At 40.4% G+C, this 18,184-nt stretch overlaps 1 protein-coding gene across 2 annotated transcripts in view; it reads right to left on the bottom strand.

Annotated features, from left to right (window-relative positions):
• Positions 1 to 18,184, bottom strand: part of LOC125146765 (uncharacterized) — a 325,550-nt gene that overhangs the window by 58,991 nt on the left and 248,375 nt on the right. Inside the window, exon 9 of one of the 2 annotated variants that reach the window (XR_007144875.1) lies at positions 1,008 to 1,043. The exons of the other annotated variant lie outside the window; for it this stretch is intronic. The gene's annotated coding sequence lies outside the window, so the exon portion shown is untranslated. Of the gene's footprint in view, positions 1 to 1,007; positions 1,044 to 18,184 lie in introns of those variants that run through there. 2 annotated transcript variants of the gene reach the window in all.

Raw genomic sequence — 18,184 nt, 5'->3', positions numbered from 1 at the left:
TGGGTTTTTTTGTCTTTTTTTTCTTTGTTTGTTAGGTTTGTTTCTTAAATTTCACATACGAAATCATATGTATTTGTTTTTCTCTGATTGACTTATTATACTTAGCATTATACCCTGTTGATTTCTCCATGTTGCCACAAATGGCAAGATTTTATTCCTTTTTTTGGCTGAGCAATATTCCATTGTATACATATACCACACCTTCTTTATCCATTCATCAATTTATAGACATTTTGGCTGCTTCCAAAATTTGGCTATTGTAAATAATGCTACAATAAACATAAGGGCGGATATATCTTTTCAAATGAGTGTTTTTGTATTCTTTGGGTAAATAACCAATAGTGGAATTACTGGATCAGATGGTAATTCTATTTTTAATTTTTTAGGAACTTCCATACTGTCTTCCACAGTGGCTGCACCAGCTTGCATTCCCATCAATGGTGCATGAGGGTTGCTTTTTCTCCACATCCTTGCCAACACTTGTTTCTTCTGTTAATTTTAGCCATACTGATGGGTATGAGGTGATATCTCATTGTAGTTTTTTAAATATGTTTTGTTTATTTTTGAGAAAGAGAGAGAGAGAGAGAGGGGAGGCGTACAGAGAGAGGGGGAGAGAGAGAATCCCAAGCAGGCTCTATGCTGTCAGTACAGAGCCCGACATGGGGCTCCATCCCACAAACCATGAGATCATGACCTGAGTCCAAATCAAGAGTCAGATGCTTAAGTGACTGAGCCAGCCAGGTGCCCCTCTCATTGATAATGACTGATGTTGAGCATCTTTTCATGTGTCTGTTGACCATCTGTGTGTCTTCTTTGGAAAAATGTCTGTTCATTTCTTGTGGTGTTAAGTTTTTTACATATTTTGGATATTGACCCCTCATCAGATGTATCATTTGCAAATATCTTCTCCCGTTCAGTAGGTTATCTTTTTGTTTGTTTGTTTGTTTGTTTTACTGTTTCCTTTGCTGTGTAAATGCTTTTCATTTTGGTGTAGCTCCAAGAGTTAATTTTTGCTTTTATGTCTCTTGCTTCAGGAAACATATCTAGAAAAATCAGAAAATATCAGAGAAATTATTGCCTATGCGCTTTTCTAGGAGTTTTATGGTTTCAGGTGTCACATGTAGGTCTTTAATCCATTTTTATTTTATTTTGGTGTATGGTTAAAAATGTGGTCTAGTTTCAGGGTGCCTGGATGGCTCTGTCGGTTAACTGTCGAACTTCGGCTCAGGTCATGGTCTCATGGCTTGTGAGTTCAACCCCTGCGTCGAGCTCTGTGCTGAACAGCTCAGAGCCTGGGGCCTGCTTCGGATTCTATGTCTCCCTCTCTCTCTGCCCCTCCCCCACTCATTCTCTCTCTCTCTCTCTCTCTCTCTCTCTCTCTCAAAAAATAAACATTAAAAATTTTTTTTCAAAAAAATGTGGTCTAGTTTCATTCTTTTGCACATAGCTGTCCAGTTTTCCCAACACCATTTGCTGAAGAGACTTTTTCCCATTATATATTCTTGCCTCTATCATAGATTAATTGACCATACAAGCATGAATTTATTTCTGGGCTCTTTATCCTGTTTCATTGATCTATCTGTCTCTCTTTGTGCCAGTACCATACTGTCTGATTACTACACCTTTGTAGTATGTCTTTAAATCTGATACTGTGATATCTCCACTTTTGTTCTTTTTAAAGATTGTTTTGACTATTTGGGGTCTTCTTGTTTCATATACATTTTAGGAATATTTGTTCTGGTTCTATGAAAAATGCTGTTGGTATTTTGATAGGGATTGCATTAAATCCATACTTTGCTCTGGATAGGATGGACATTTTAATAATGTTGGTTCTCCCAATCTGTGAGCATAGAATATCTTTTCATTTGTCAATGCCATCTTCAATTTCCTTCATCACTGCTTTACAGTTTTCAGAGTACAGATCTTTCTCCTCCTTCATTAAGTTTATTCCTAGGTATTTTATTATTTTTGGTGTAATTGTAAATGGGATTGTTTTCTTAATTTCTCTTTCCACTACTTCGTTATTAGTGTATAGAAATGCAACAGACTTCTATACACTGATTTTGTGTCCTATGACTTTACTGATTTTATTGATCACTTCTGGAAGCTTTTTGGTGGAGGTTTTCTATACAGAGTATCATGTCATCTGCAAATAGTGAAAATGTTACTTCTTTACCAATTTGGATGCCTTCTATTTCTGTCTTGTTTGACTTCTATGGCTAATACTTCCAATACTATGTGAGAGCGGATGTCCTTGTCTTACTTCTGATCTTAAGGGAAAAGCTCTCTGTTTTTCATCATTGAGTCGGATGTTAGCTGTGGGTTTTTCCTATATGGCCTTTATTATGTTGAGGTATGTTCCCCCTAAACGTATTTTGTTAAGGGTTTTTATCGTGAATGAATGCTGTACTTTGTCAAATGCTTGCTCTGCATCTACTGAGATGAGCATATGGTTTTCATCCTTTCTTTTGTTGATGTGAAGTATCACATTGATTGATTTATAAATTTTGAACCACCCTTGCATCCCAGGAATAAATACCACTTGACTGTGGTGAATGATTTTTTAAATGTATTGTTAGATTTGGTTTGCTGGTATTTTGTTGAGGATTTTTGCACCTATGTTCATCAGAGACATTGGTCCCTAATTTTCTTCCTTTGTGGTGTCTTTCTCTGATTTTGGTATCAGGGTAATGCTGTCCTCATAGAATGAACTTGGAAGCTTTCCTTCCTCTTATGTTTTTGGAATAGTTTGAGAAGAATAAGTATTAACTCTTGTTTAAATGTTTGGAAGAATTCACCTGGGAAGCCATCTGGTCCAGGACTTTAGTTTGTTGGGAATTCTTTGGTTACTGATTCAATGTCATTGCTAGTGATCAGTCTGTTCAAATTTCTGTTTCTTCCTGATTCAGTTTTGGGAGGTTATATGTTTCTGGGAATGTATACATTTCTTCTTATATGCCAATTTGTTGGCATATAATTTTTCATAATATTGTTTTATAATCCTTTGCATTTCTGTGTTGTTGGTTGTTATTTATCCTCTTTCCAATTTTATTTTAATCCTCTCTCTTTCTTGCTTTTATTTTACTTTTTTGATGAGTCTGGCTAACGGTTTATCAATTTTGTTGATCTTTTCAAAGAACCAGCTCCTGGTTTCATTGATCTGTTCTATTCTTTTTTTAGTTTCTGTTTCATTTATTTCTGATCTAATCTTTATTATTTCATTCCTTATACTGGCTTTGTGCTTTGTTTGATCTTCTTTTTCTAACTCCTTTAAGTATAAGGTTAGATTATTTATTTGAGATTTTTCTTGCTTCTTAATGTAGTCCTGTATTGCTATAATCTTGCCTCTCAGAAGAGCTTTTGCTGTATCCCAAAGGTTTTGTATTTTCACTTTCATTTGTCTCCATGTATTTTATGATTTCCTTTTTGATGTCTTGGTTGACCAATTCATTGTTTACTAACATGTTATTTCACCTCCATGTATTTGTGTACTTTCAAGATTTTTTTTTCTTGTGGTTGATTTCGAGCTTCACAGCATTATGGTTGAAAGATATGCATGATATGATTTTCATCTTCAATCTTTTTGATCTTTGTGATATATTCTGGAGAATGTTCAAGTGCTCAATGGAGCGCGTGAAAAGAATGTGTATTCTGCTGTTTTGGGGTGGAATGTTCTGGATATATCTGTTTAGATTCATTTGGTCCAACGTGTCATTCAAAACTATGATTTCCTTGTTGATTTTCTGTTTGAATGATCTGTCCATTGATGCCAGTGAGAGGTTAAAGTCTACTATTATTGTATACTATCAATTTCTTCCTTTATGTTTGTTAATAGCTGCTTTATGTATTTGGGTGCTCTCATATTGGATGCATTAAAATTTATAATTGTTGTATCTTCTTACCAGATTGTTTCCTTTATGACTATGTAGTGCCCTTCTTTGGTTCTTGTTATAGTCTTTGTTTTCAAGTCTATTTTGTCCAATATAAATATTGCTACCCCAGCTTCCTTTTCACTTCCATTTTCATGATAAATGTTTTTCATCCCTTCAGTTTTAATCTGGAATTAGGTCTGAAATGAATCTCTTGTAGGCAGCATATAGATTGGTCTTGCTTTTTTATCCATTCAGTCACCCTATGTCTTTTGATTGGACTATTTAGTCCATTTACATTCAAAGTAATTATTGATAGGTATGTATTTATTGCTATTTTGTTACTTGTTTTATGGTTGTTTTTGTAGCTCTTCCCTGTTCCTTTCTTTTCTTGCCATCTTTTCTTATGGTTTGATGGCTTTCTTTAGTGATACACTTGGATGCCTTTCTCTTTATTTATTTATTTATTTTTTGTATATCTTCTACAGGTTTTTAATTTGTGTTTACCGTGAGGTTTATATATAACGTTTTATGCATACAGCAGTCTATATTAGGTTGATGGTCATTTAGGTTTGAACCCATTCTAAAAGAACTAAATTTTTACCACTCCATCCATACACACATGTTAGGTATATACTGTCATACACTACATTCTTTATTTTGTGAATCCTTTGGCTGATTTTTATAGATACACTTGATTTTGCTGTTTTTGGGCTTTCACTTCCATACTAGTTTTATAAGTGATTAATCTACCACTTTTATAACATTTATATGTGCCTGTGAATTTTTTTTCTTTCCTACTTTTCTTACTCCTACTTATGGTTTTTCCTTTCCACTCAAAGAATCCTCTTTAACATTTCTTGTAAGGCTGATTTAGTGGTGATGAAATCCTTTAACTTTTGTTTGTCTGGGAAACTCTTTATCTCTCCTTCTATTCTTAATGATAGCTATGGAGCAGAGTAGTCTTTGTTGCAGGTTTTTTTTTTCCTTTAAGCATTTGAATGTATCACCCCATTCCTTTCCGGCCTGTAAGGTTTCTACTAAAAAATCTGCTGATAGACTTATGGGGTTTCCCTTAAATGTAACTGCTTTATTTCCTCTTGCTGCTTTTAAAATTATTTCTTTATTACTACTTTTTGCCATTTGAATTACTATATTCCTTATTGTGGACCTCCTTGGGTTGATTTTGTTGCAGGCTCCCTGTGCCTCCTGAATCTGGATCTCTATTTCCTTCCCCCAATTCAGGAAGTTTTCAGCTATTATTCCTTCAAATAAATTTTCTTCACCCCATCTCTCTCTTTTCTCCTGCTAAGATCCCTATAATGCAAATGTTATTATGCTTAAAGGTGTTGAATTCCCTTAATCTAGTCTCACTTTTTATTATCCTTTTTTTCTTTCTTTTTTCTGTTTGGCTTGATTGCTTTCCATTACTCTGTCTTCCAGCTCACTAATTCATTCTTCTCCTTCCTCTAGATTACTATTTATTCCCTTTAGTATATTTTTAATTTCAGTTATTGAATTCTTCCTCTCTCATGGTTTCATTTTTAATTTAATTTTTTATTTTCATTTATTTCTTTATTTGACAGAGAGAGAGCAGAAGAGAGGGGCAGAGGGAGAGAGAGAAAGAGAGAGAGAGAGAAAATCTTTTGTTTAATGCTTATTTTTAAGAGAGAGAGACAGAGCATAAGTGGGGGAGAGGAAGAGAGAAGGAGACACAGAATCCAAAGCAGGCTCCAGGCTTTGAGCTGTCAGCACAGAACCCAACGTGGGACTTGAACCCATGAGCCCGTGAGTTCATGACTTGAGCCAAAGTTGGATGCTTAACTGACTGAGCCACCCAGGTGCCCCAGGACCCCTTCTTGTAAGCCTTCCTGAAGCTCCTCCTCACCCTGTCCCAGGGAGAACCCAGCCCTGAGATAAGCTGAATGCACCCCAAATCATGCACTCAAAGGGCTCTGGCTCCTATGTCACCAACCTCAGGTAATGGGGCAGGTAGAAACCCCTTACTTCTCTTCCACCTCCCTGGGCTCTCCACTGTTCAACCAGCCAGTGAGTCTGACTAATTCTGACTCCTATATATGCTCCGCAGCTTCTGTTTCTATTTTATAGATGAGGAAATTTGTTCTGACACTGACCTTTTCCACAGCTCATGACCTGAGCTAAAGTCAGACACTTAACAACTAAACCACCCAAGCACCCCGAGAGAGAGAATCTTAAGCAGGTGTCATGCTCTGCACGGAGCTCAATGCAGGCCTCAATCCCACAACCATGGGTTTACAACCTGAGCCAAAATCAAGAGTCAGAGGCTCAACTGACTGAATCACTTAGGTTCCCCTCTGATTGGTTCTTTTTTATATTTTCTCTCTTTTTTTGAGGATCTCACTGAGGTCTTCCACTCTTTTCTCAAGTACATGATTATCTTTATGACTCGAACCTATGAATTCTCTAGCAGGCATATTGCTAATCTCTGCTCTGTTTAGCTCTCTTACTGTGATTTTATCTGTTTCGTTTTGTCTAGCTTTCTGTTTGTGTTAGGAAAATCAGTTACATCTCCTGCCTTTCAAAGTGGTGCCCTTATGAAGAAGAGGTCCTGTTGTACCCTGCAGTGCAATGTCCCCTGTTCACAAGAACTTGGTACTTCAAGGGTTTGTCCCTTGTGTTGCATGCACCCTACTGTTATGGTTGAGATGTGCTTGCCTTCAGTCCAGTCATCTGCAATGGCTCCTTTTACCTGTTATGGTCAGGGTTTGGTCCCTGTGTTATTAAGGGGCCAGTCTGGGAGCACCTTGGGATTGAATTGGGTCAGACCTGATGTTTGCCAGAACTGCAGTCACACAGAACTGTAGGATGCTTTCCTGTGTTGTCCCCCTAGAAGCTTTTATTGGTGGGTGGGTCTGCAGTCAGACCTGAGGACTGCCCCCAGCCCACTGCTAGGACTGCAATCAGACTGTGCATGCGTGGTTGTGTTTCCCTCTACCCATGGAGGGAGTCACTTTGGAGTGGTGCTGGCCAGTGGGAACTGCTTTCACAATGTCTTGCATCAAACGGACTCTGGTGGAGTGGGGTGAGCTGGATGGAGTAGATCCACAGGAGAACTCAGAGGTGGGGGTTGCTGTTAGCAAAATTAGTGGCAAGTGTTCCTGGTGGTTCCTGTTGGTTCCTGCAGGCGTGTTTGTATCTAGGCTGGGAGGTGATGGAGAAAAATAGCACCATCCATCTCTTTTATTCTTGGAGAAGTCACCTAAATGTCCCTGCGCAAGTCTGAGATTAGTAAATATATCTCTTTCCCATAAGCCCCAGGCATTTTTCAACCTGCTGCTTCTATGCTGTATCTCAATGGGGCTATTTGTTATGCTGTCCTTTTAAGGGCAGGACTCAGTTTCCTATTGTCCTCCAGCTCTCCCAGAGCTGAGCCTACTGATTTTTAAAGTTCCAGGTGTTAAGCCGTACTGATTGTAAAAACTCATGAAGTTAAGTGCCTCTGGTTTTCAAAGCCAAATGTTATGGGGATACATCTTCCCAATGCAGGTCCTTCATGGCTGGGGTACCTGGTGTGGGTTCTGCTGCTCTCCTTTGTCCATTCTTGCATGGTTTCTCCCCATGTGGTTAGTCTCTCACAGGTTAATTTTTTTTTTTTTTTTTTTTTGGACCATGTATCCACCCTTCCTATGGTTTTTGATGTGGCCTCTTTTTTAGCATTAGCTGTGGAGAGTCTGTTCTGCCTGTCTTGGGGTCATTTCCTGGGTTATTTTCACTGGCTTATCTAGGTGTAATCTGGTTGGAGTTTGCTCAGCTTCTTGAATTTGTACATTTCTATCTCTTGTCAAATTTGGGAAGATTTCAGCCATTATTTCTGAGTACTTTTTCAGTCATACCCTTTCTCCTCCTTTCTTGGGCTCCAATGACATGAATGTTAGATCTTTTATTATAGTCACAAAGGTCTCTGAAGCTATATTTACTTTTTTTTCCCATCTACTTTCTGTTGTTTAGAGTGGGTAATTTCTACGACTCCATCTTCTAGGTCACTGATTTCTTTCCTCTGTCTCCTCCATTCTAGCATTGAGCCCATTATTCTACCACAGTTGTTTTCTTCAATTCTAAAATTTCCATTTGGTTCTATTTATTTTTTTTATTTATTTAATTTTTATTTTATTTTTTTAATATGAAATTTATTGTCAAATTGGTTTCCATAAAACACCCATGCTCATCCCAACAGGTGCCCTCCTCAATGCCCATCACCCACCCTCCCCGCCCTCCCACCCCCCATCAACACTCAGTTTGTTCTCAGATTTAAGAGTCTCTTCTGGTTTGGCTCCCTCCCTCTCTAACCTCTTTTTTTTCTTTCCCTCCCCCGTGGTCTTCTGTTAAGTTTTCCAGGATCCACATGAGAGTGAAAACATATGGTATCTGTCTTTCTCTGTAGGACTTATTTCACTTAGCATAACACTCTCCAGTTCCACCCATGTTGCTACAAAAGGCCATACTGCATTCTTTCTCATTGCCACGTAGTATTCCATTGTGTATATAAACCACACTTTCTTTATCCATCCATCAGTTGGTAGACATTTAGGCTCTTTCCATAATTTGGATATTGTTGACAGTGCTGCTATAAACATTGGGGTATGAGTGCCCCTATGCATCAGCACTCCTGTATCCCTTGGGTAAATTCCTAGCAGTGCTATTGCTGGGTCATAGGGTAGATCTATTTTTAATTTTTTGAGGAACCTCCACACTGTTTTCCAGAGCGGCTGCACCAGTTTGCATTCCCACCAACAGTGCAAGAGGGTTCCTGTTTCTCCACATCCTCTCCAGCATCTATAGTCTCCTGATTTGTTCATTTTAGCCACTCTGACTGGCATGAGGTGGTATCTCAGTATGGTTTTGATTTGTATTTCCCTGATGAGGAGCGACGTTGAGCATCTTTTCATGTGCCTGTTGGCCATCTGGATGTCTTCTTTAGAGAAGGGTCTGTTCATGATTTCTGTCCATTTCTTCACTGGATTATTTGTTTCTCGGGTGTGGAGTTTGGTGAGCTCTTTATAGATTTTGGATACTAGCCCTTTGTCCAATATGTCATTTGCAAATATCTTTTCCCGTTCCATTAGCTGCCTTTTAGTTTTGTTAATTGTTTCCTTTGCAGTGCAGAAGATTTTATCTTCATGAGGTCCCAATAGTTCATTTTTGCTTTTAATTCCCTTGCCTTTGGGGATGTGTCAAGTAAGAAATGGCTGCGACTGAGGTCAGAGAGGTTTTTTTCCTGCTTTCTCCACTAGGATTTTGATGGCTTCCTGTCTCACATTCAGGTCCTTTATCCATTTTGAGTTTATTTTTGTGAATGGTATAAGAAAGTGGTCTAGTTTCATCCTTCCGCTTTAATTTTTTTTTTACATTTATTTATTTTTGAGAAACAGAGTGAGACAAAGTGTGAGTGGGGGAGGGGCAGAGAGAGAAGGAAACAGAATTTGAAGCAGGCTCTAGGCTCTGAGCACAGAGCCTGATGCGGGGCTCGAACCCACAAACTATGAGATCATGACCTGAGCCGAAGTCAGACGCTCAACTGACTGAGCCACCCAGGTGCCCCATTTGGTTCTATTTTATGTCTTCCATTGTCTTGATGAGATTTTCAACTTGTTTGCTCAGGCTTTCTACATTTTTTCAATTTTTTTTCAAGCGTTCATAATTACTCATAGACTCATCTTTATAACAGCTTCTTTAAAATGCTTGTCAGATAGTTCTGAAATTTATGTTATCTTGCATTGGCATTTATGGTCTTTTCTCATTAGTTTGAGATATTCTTGATTCTCGGTATGATAAGTGATATTTGATTGAAACCTGGACATTTTCATATTATGTTATAAGATTATGACTCTTATTTAAACCCTTCACTTCAACTGTTTGTTGCTGCTGCTGTTGTTGTTATTGTTGTTGTTGTTGTTCTGACACTGCTCCAGCAAAGGAAAAGTGCATACCATTTCATTACTGCTGGATGGGAGTGTGGGTTCTAACTTCCCATGTGATCTCCACTAACAATGAAATGCAAGTGACCTCATTGTTGCTGGGTGAGGATGAAAGTCCTGGCTTCCCATTCGACCTTTTCTGCTATCAGCCTGAAGGGGTGTTAGGGCACCTCATTACTGCCTTACAAGGGTGGAAATCTAGCTTGCCCAGTCATCCTTCACTGGCATGTGTGGAGGTGGTGTTTAGCTGGAGGAGAGAAATTATTGTCTAAAGTTTTCTGCATTGTTCAGCTGCTTTTTTCCTACTCCTATGGCTATGGGGACCAAGCTTTTGTTGGGGCTCTTACTGTCTTTGCCCATTGCCATTTCCCAGTTGCTGGTTTCTTCAGCTCCAAATCTGGAATATACGAGGTAAAAAGAAGACCCAGGGAACTCACCGCTGTCTTTCCTCAGATCCTAAGATTCCTGGCTGTTCAGCCTTCCTCCCTTTAGCTCTTAGAGTCTTCTTACGGTTGTTTTACACATAATGCCGAGTTTTTATTTGTACTTAGTGGGAGGAATATTAAATGTACTCCATATTTGTAGATGTGGAAGTCCCAATATTGTTTTATTTATATCTATGTTTTATTTAAATTTTTTTTTAGTTTATTTATTTTTTTTTTGAGAGAGAGAGAGAGAGAAAGAGAGAGAGCACGAGTAGGGGAGGATCAGAGAGAGAGGGAGACACAGAATCTGAAGCAGGCTTCAGGTTCTGAGCTGCTATCACAGAGCCCAACATGGGGCTGGAACCCACAGACTAGGAGATCATGACCTGAGCCAAAGTCAGACACTTAGCCAACTGAGCCAGCCAGGTGCCCCTATTTATATGAATTTTTAAGATGTTCTTAATGTTTATTCATTTTTGACAGACAGAGTGTGAGTGGGGAAAGGGCCAAGAGAGAGGAAGACACGGAATCCGAAGCAGCCTCTAGGCTCTGAGCTGCTAGCACAGAGCCTGGCATGGGGCTCAAACTCACGGACCACAAGGTCATGACTTGAGTCAAAGTCAGACACTTAACTGACTGAGCCACCCAGGTGGCCCAATTTGTATCTGTTTTTAAATGCCAGTCTTGGAAGGCCATAAGTCTTTCAGAAACTTGAGTTGAGTATGCCTTATCTCATTTATTCTGATGGCAATCCTATAACGGAGGTAATGTCTTTTAAGTGATTTTTAAGACTCAGAGAGGTTACACAAATTTCCCAAGATTATACAACTGATACGTGATAGACCAGAATTATAAGCCAGGTCTCTTTAAGACAGGAACCAATAAAATGTCTGTAATCTTTGGCTCTGACCTGTCCCTGGCATCTTCATTGATATTTACTAACTTTTACTAAGCATTGAAATATATAATAGGAAGTTAGGTTTGGTGTGTGTGTGTGTGTGTGTGTGTGTGTGTGTGTGTGTGGTGAGTAAAGCAAAGATTCCCATCAATTGGTAAGGTAAGGTGCAGTACCAGCATGTGAAAGAACAAAGACCCTAAGACATGGAGGTGCCAGGAGAACCCAAGTTCCCCAAGAAATCATACAGGCCTTGACACTGGAAGCAGGTGGAATCCGTTCAAGGCATTTGTATTTACCTAGAGCTTAAGGACAGTCTACCTTTCTCAGGGGACTCTGTCTTTATGATGAATGAGAATGAGACTGTAAAGGTATATCTGTGAGTCTGGGGAGCTGTGCTACCAGGAGATCAATTCCCACCCCAAAGGACAGAGCAACTTGCCCCACGTCAGTGTTTAAATTCAAGAACCCATGTCCCCTGCCTGTGTCCTGATTCAAAGATGTTTCCACTATGAAAGGATAGACACAGGAGTTCTTTTGCTGCTAAAGGGTAAAAGATATGGAAAATATTATTTGGTCTAAATGAATAGAAGAAAATGTACTGCTTCCTATTAGTCATCAATGTATCTTGCTTTAACTTAGAACAAAATGATTAGGTCTGATGACTGAGGCCTCTTCTCTCTGTAATAGATAAGTCTGCATGCACGGTCAGGATGAATTTAGATTAGATTATCCATTCACCATTTCACTTGTATACAATTTCTACAAGAATCCTTCCCATATTCCAAGTAAAGCATCCCAGCCCACTGGAAACAAGTTACCTTTCTGCATTTCTCAACTTACTTTTCTGGTGTGCTGATGAGTCACATTGATGGTGAGTTGCCAAAGGCTGAAAACTAAAAATTTCTCAAGAAAGCCACCTTCTGAGGTCTTTGCTCTTTTTGAACAGAGAGTCACCTCTGGTTTTTTGGTATCCTCAGCCCTTTCACATGGTCCTCAGATTTATCACTGGCTCTAATAATCCTGCTGTTACTTGATAAAGTATACATTGCAAACAACAAATTAATAAGAATTCAGAAAGAAATATTATTAATTGGATTAGAAAATTAAATACTGCAATGTAGTTCTTTTCAATATTTTGAGTGGGAGCATTAGAGCTGACAATCTTCCAGGTTTTAATTAAAAGTTTTAATGATCGGGATACCCGAGTGGCTCAGTTGGTTGAGCATCTGACTCTTGATCTTGGCTGGGGTCATGATCTCACTGTTGTGAGATCAAGCCCTGAGTTGCGTTCTGTGCTGAGTGTGGAGCTTGTTTATGATTCTCTCCCTCTCTTTCTCCACCTCCTGTGCCACTCTCCAACCACTCACACTCTCTCTCCAACCCCCCCCCCCCAAAAAAAAGTTTTAACGATATTGCTTCAGGATGAAGTATGCTCTATTATTCCCAGATATTGTCCCTTTCAGAGTGACCACATTTAAAAGAAAGCATCAGATGGCATAGGCCCTGCAGAAGTGCCTTGTAGGTTATCACCTATCATTCTTATATGCTCAATAAACATCTTAATTCAATGAAGAGTTTTTTAGCTCCTACCAGGTGGAAATCATAGTGGTTTTGAGAATAGATGCCAAGTAAGATGTGGCCTTAATAGCACACTCTGTTGAAAGAACAAAAAATAATAGCAAACTTGTATGTGGTGCCAGAAAGTATTCTAACTGCTTTCCTCCTGGTATTTTCTGATTCAATCCTCACAGCTACCATATTTTAGAATCATTCCCATTCATCAGAGGAGAAAATTGAGGTTTAAGAAAGATTAGTCTGTTGCTTCACATGACAGTAAACTGCAGAATTGGCAGAAGAGTCCAGATGTATTTGATGTCCAAATCTGACCTTGTAATTGTCCCTGGAAATGATATTAGAAATACTGTAACAGAGTTCAAACAGAGGGGAAGAGGCTTATTGTAAGGGGGGAAACCCTGGCATCGGGCTGGACCTTGAGGGGAATGTAGATCTTCCACTGGAGGGAGAAGCGTGCCTTCCAGACGAGGATACTGCTTGAGCAAAGACCTGTAGCTACTAGGGTGTCTGCACATTTGGAGTCTTGTGACTCGAGATTGGAAAATTTCCTAGAACAGAATTTGGGGAAATCTTTAAAAGGGTGCTTGAAGATTTTAGACTCTGTTCAGAGAGGGTGGCAGCCTTAAAGGATTTTGCAAAGGGAATTGGCTTGCTCCAAGCTGGGCCTCAGGAAGATAATAATGTGCACAATTAGACACCTGCATTTGCTTAGCCCCAGAGAGCTCACGGGCTGCAACTCTTTTGCTCCAAAGGAATTCCTCATGATTTTATCTGCAACAGCCCGGAGCTCCTGCCCGGCTGGCATTAGGGTGTTCTGAACGGCTGTGTTTTGACAAACCTTGGCCATGACTCCCTAACACGAAGAAGTGCCCAGGTTGCTACTCCCTCTGCAAGCAGGAAGTGCCCTGCCTACTGTCAAACCTCATTCTCAAAGACAAGCCTTCTTTCTGCCCTGACCTCCTCCTCTGTCATCTTCTCCCTTTGGGTGGTGACTGTTAACCTACGGAAGTCTCCTTCGCGTGTTTGCAGGAAGTTGGTTTTTAACCCAGAGGAGGTCACCAGCAAGCCTGGCCGGGCCAGAAACCTAGAAGATGAAACCGGGCATCCACCTGCCACCACTCAGGCTGTCACCTACCTGCCCCCCTGCACTGAGAGCCGAGAACTCTACTTGGAAATCCTTTAGGACATTCCTGAATAAGATGCCACTCTTTTTCAACACCCTAATACACACATATGCCATGGTGGTAATGATGGGGTGGCTTGTGTTAATAAAAGTCACATGAAATTATAACATTTAAAAATAAAAACAGGGTCGCCTGGGTGGCTCAGTCAGTTAAGCATCCGACTTCAGCTCAGGTCATGATCTCACAGTCCATGAGTTCAAGCCCCGCGTGGGGCTCTGTGCTGACAGCTTAGAGCCTGGAGCCTGCTTTGGATTCTGTGTCTCCCTCCCTCTCTCTGCCCCTCCTCTGCTCATGCTCTTTCTCTATCTCAAAAATAAATAAAAATATTAAAAAAATTTTTTTAAATAAAAATAAAAACAAAGTGCAAATGACATTCTTCAAAAACCAAAACATAAGTGCAGGCACACCTGTTAATCTTTGCGGATGCTGGGGAGGAAAAGAGGTGAAGTACTGTTTAAGTTGTGAACAAGCATTAAAAAAAAACACACTCTAGGGTGCCTGGGTGGCTCAGTTGGTTAAGCGTCCGACTTCAGTTCAGGTCATGATCTCATGGTTCATGGGTTGGAGCCCTGCGCGGGGCTCTGTGCTGACAGCTCAGAGCTTGGAGCCTGTTTCAGATTCTGTGTCTCCCTCTCTCTCTGCCCCTCCCCACTCATTCTCTCTCTCTTTCTCTCAAAAAAAAAAAAGTCTCAGGAAGTCTCTCATGCAGGGTCCACACGCCCAAAGCATTTCATGGAAACCCCAACCAAATTCAACCAAATCACCCATTATTTGGGGAAGAAGGTGGCACAGGGAGGTCAGTAACTGTATACTGTTGGACTAAATTTAAGCATTATCTTTTATTTTTTCTTAACTTTTTTTTTTTTTAATTTTTTTTTTTCAACGTTTATTTATTTTTGGGACAGAGAGAGACAGAGCATGAACGGGGGAGGGGCAGAGAGAGAGGGAGACACAGAATCGGAAACAGGCTCCAGGCTCTGAGCCATCAGCCCAGAGCCTGACGCGGGGCTCGAACTCACGGACCGCGAGATCGTGACCTGGCTGAAGTCGGACGCTTAACCGACTGTGCCACCCAGGCGCCCCTATTTTTTCTTAACTTTTAAAAAACTGTGTTTGACAGCCCAAGGAAGCTAACGAAGAAAGTAAAAGAGTTTCTTCCCCAGGTGGGGGTAGGTAATTAAAGCAAAGAGCCAGGAAGAAAGTTCTTAGCTCTTGTAGAAGACAAGCATCTTTTCCCTTAGGACAAATAGCACTGATCTGTGAAAAGGGAAGACAAGTGATGGGAAATTCTGAAGAAATCGCAAAGCACATGGCATGTGCAAAACACACCCATTCAGGTTGAATTTATTGTGGGGGCATTTACTTGCACTCTAAAACAGTTTGGATTTCTTGAAAGCAGTTCTCTTAGTTGAAAAGTTTTTATGTTTCTTTTACAAAGCATGAGATCTTCTTGTGTCTGTTTAAAACACATATACCCAGGGTGCCTGGGTTGCGCAATTGGTTAAGCATCTGACTCTTGGTTTCAGCTCAGCTCAGAATGTGATCTCACAGTTTGTGGGTTCAAGCCTTACCCTGCACTGCTTACCACAGGGCCTATTTGGGATTTCTCTTTCCCTCTCTCTGTCCCTCCCTCTCCAAAATAAATAAATTAACTTTAAAACACACGTACCCATTTCAGGTCCTTCTCTTTAAATCTTTTTTCAGTTATGGGGCACCTGGGTGGCTCAGTCAGTTGAATGTCCGGCTTCGGCTAAGGTCACGATCTCATGGATAGTGAGTTAGATCCCCGTGTCAGACTCTGTGCTGACAGCTCAGAGCCTGGAGCCTGCGTCATATTCTGTGTCTCCCTATCCCTCTGCCCCTTCCTGCTCATTCTCTGTCTCTCTTGCTCTCTCTCAAAAAGAAATAAATACTGAAAAAAAATTTTTAATGTTTTTTAGTTGTGTTGTCAATTGGAAATTACTGGCTTCCATTTCTCAGTGTCAGGGACAGCAAGCATGAAGGATTTTCAAGTTTAAACTGAACTTTCTCAAGTCATTTTATCTTTATCTTTCCACTCTCCAATTCTGCCATTTACAGAAACCCAAAGTAAAGAAGATGAAGACAAACTACAAAGATCCATTGTTTTTTGAAAATCACTGTGGCATTGGGTAAGCATGCCTCCGTTCTCATTGTCATTTTCTGCATGAAACTGGTTAGCAGATGGGTGATTGAGAAATCTTGACAGATGTGAAGGTGGGAGCCTGAAATCAAACCTGACACAAGAAGGGCCTGATGACGTAAGGGACACTTCTATCTGTTTGTCTGCAGTGTGTGTGGCCAATACAAGTTTACAGCTGGCCAGCAGTATGGCAAGAAGAACACCACTTTAGGAGCAAAATGCCATATTGTACTAGGAGGAAGGAATAGGAATATCTGGGATTCACCTCTAGGAAACAAGGAAATGATGGTTTTTCCTTATTATTGGCTATACTCTATGTGACCATCAACACTGTCAGGTCCCTGGGGCTGTTGGCCAGTTGTAACTTGTCCACTGAACACAGCTCTGGGTATACCATCCATCTACTCAGAATCCTTCAGTCTCACCGCCTTGGGGCAGTGTTTAACTGCCTTGGTCTGATATTTAGAACCCTGGGCAATTGGGTTCCCATTAGTTACTCAAGCATTACAGACACCGCAATGCTGGGCATTGGTGGATGAATAAAATTGCCTTGGCAAAGATGGATAAGGAAGCAGGGAATCCAGGTGCAAGGCAGAGATAGGCAAAAGTCTGTAACTTTGGAAGAGCAAGGTGCATCTGGAGAATGGTAAGTTATACAGTGTGACTGGAATATAACATACGTGGAAGGACCCAGAAAGATGAGCTCTCAAAGAGAGGTAGGGTGGTGCAGTGTAGGGTCTTGTGAGCCATGCGGATGAGGTTGAGTTTTATTCCTGTAGCCACTGGAATAAACAGCAAAGGATTTTGCAAAGAAAGGTGTTATTATCAAGGCTGGCTTTTAGAAAGGTGACTGGCAACCCATGGAGGTCCTGATTGCAATTGCCAGAAAAGGCCAGATAACTGCCAGAAGTCTTCTCAAACACTGTAATTCCACAAAAACATTTTACATTTGTTAGAAATTATGGAGATTACCAAGTGGCCCAAGACATCATGGTGAAAATATTTAGACAATTGGCAAACTCCTCTTTCTCTATATGCTATTTCCAAAGGAGATAATCTTTAATCCTCTCTTCCATCCAAATTATTCCCTGTCTTGGAAAAAAAATGCCAAAAATGTTTGGGAAAATGCACTCCACCCGTGTTTTTTGGAAGGGCTGGTTATTTAGCTTCTACGTGAGCCAAATTTTAATCCACAGGAATTTTCTTAGAAAAGCGATATTGCCAAAATGTTCCTCCAGTACAATTCTGGTGGGAACCCGTGGAAGGTGAATGTAAATTACTGTCCTAGAATGTAAACGGGGAAGGAGAATCTTAACCACATGAAATGCTAAATAATAAAAATGGGTTTTGAAGTACTTGACACTTTGTTAGTCCATGTTGAAAATTCAGAGCTACTCAAAAAGCAGGAGGACTTCAGAGCTTACATAATCTAGATTTCTACCAGGTGCTTATTTGGTGATGGAGATTCTTCAAGAACATTCCATAAATATTTTTGAGCACTATGTGGATCACTGCACACATTTTGGTGAATAACACAGACGCAGTCCCTGCCCTCATGGAGTTTACATCTAAAATAAAGATACAAAAAGACAAAGAGGCACTAATGATAATAAGATATCATATAAGAATAACAACTCTGGTGTTAAAGAGCTTTGGTGAAGGAAGTACACAGTGTTATGAGACCATAGAGGGTAAACTTGGGGTGGAGGGATGGGGCCACAGCCTTGAGGAAAGTGAAGCTAACATCTGAAGCATAAGCAGGACTTAGCCCAGCAAGACATGGGCCAGGAAGACCAGAGTGGGTACGAGTGTGAGCGGCTTTCTAAGACAAAGACCCAGGGTCAAGAGAAAGAACTGCATTTAGCAAACCACATAGTTCATCCCAGCTGGAATTTATATGTATACTGTGTGTGTGGAGGTGAGGGTGGTGTGCAGGTGGAAAGGTGGGATATGATGAAGCTGGAGAGGTAAGAACGGACCAGATGCCACCAAGTTTTATGATACTCCTAACGGAATTTGGGGTTTACCCCAAGGGCATTAGAGAACCACTGACTGCTTTTAAGCTTTTAAGCAAAGATCCATATTTGAATCTCGGAAATGTCACTCTGACCATGG

Source organism: Prionailurus viverrinus, chromosome D1 (genome assembly GCF_022837055.1).
Source record: "Prionailurus viverrinus isolate Anna chromosome D1, UM_Priviv_1.0, whole genome shotgun sequence".
Classification (NCBI taxonomy): Eukaryota; Metazoa; Chordata; class Mammalia; order Carnivora; family Felidae; genus Prionailurus; species Prionailurus viverrinus.
Note: the sequence above shows the minus strand (reverse complement) of the source record. Positions and strands in the feature narration are given on the sequence as shown.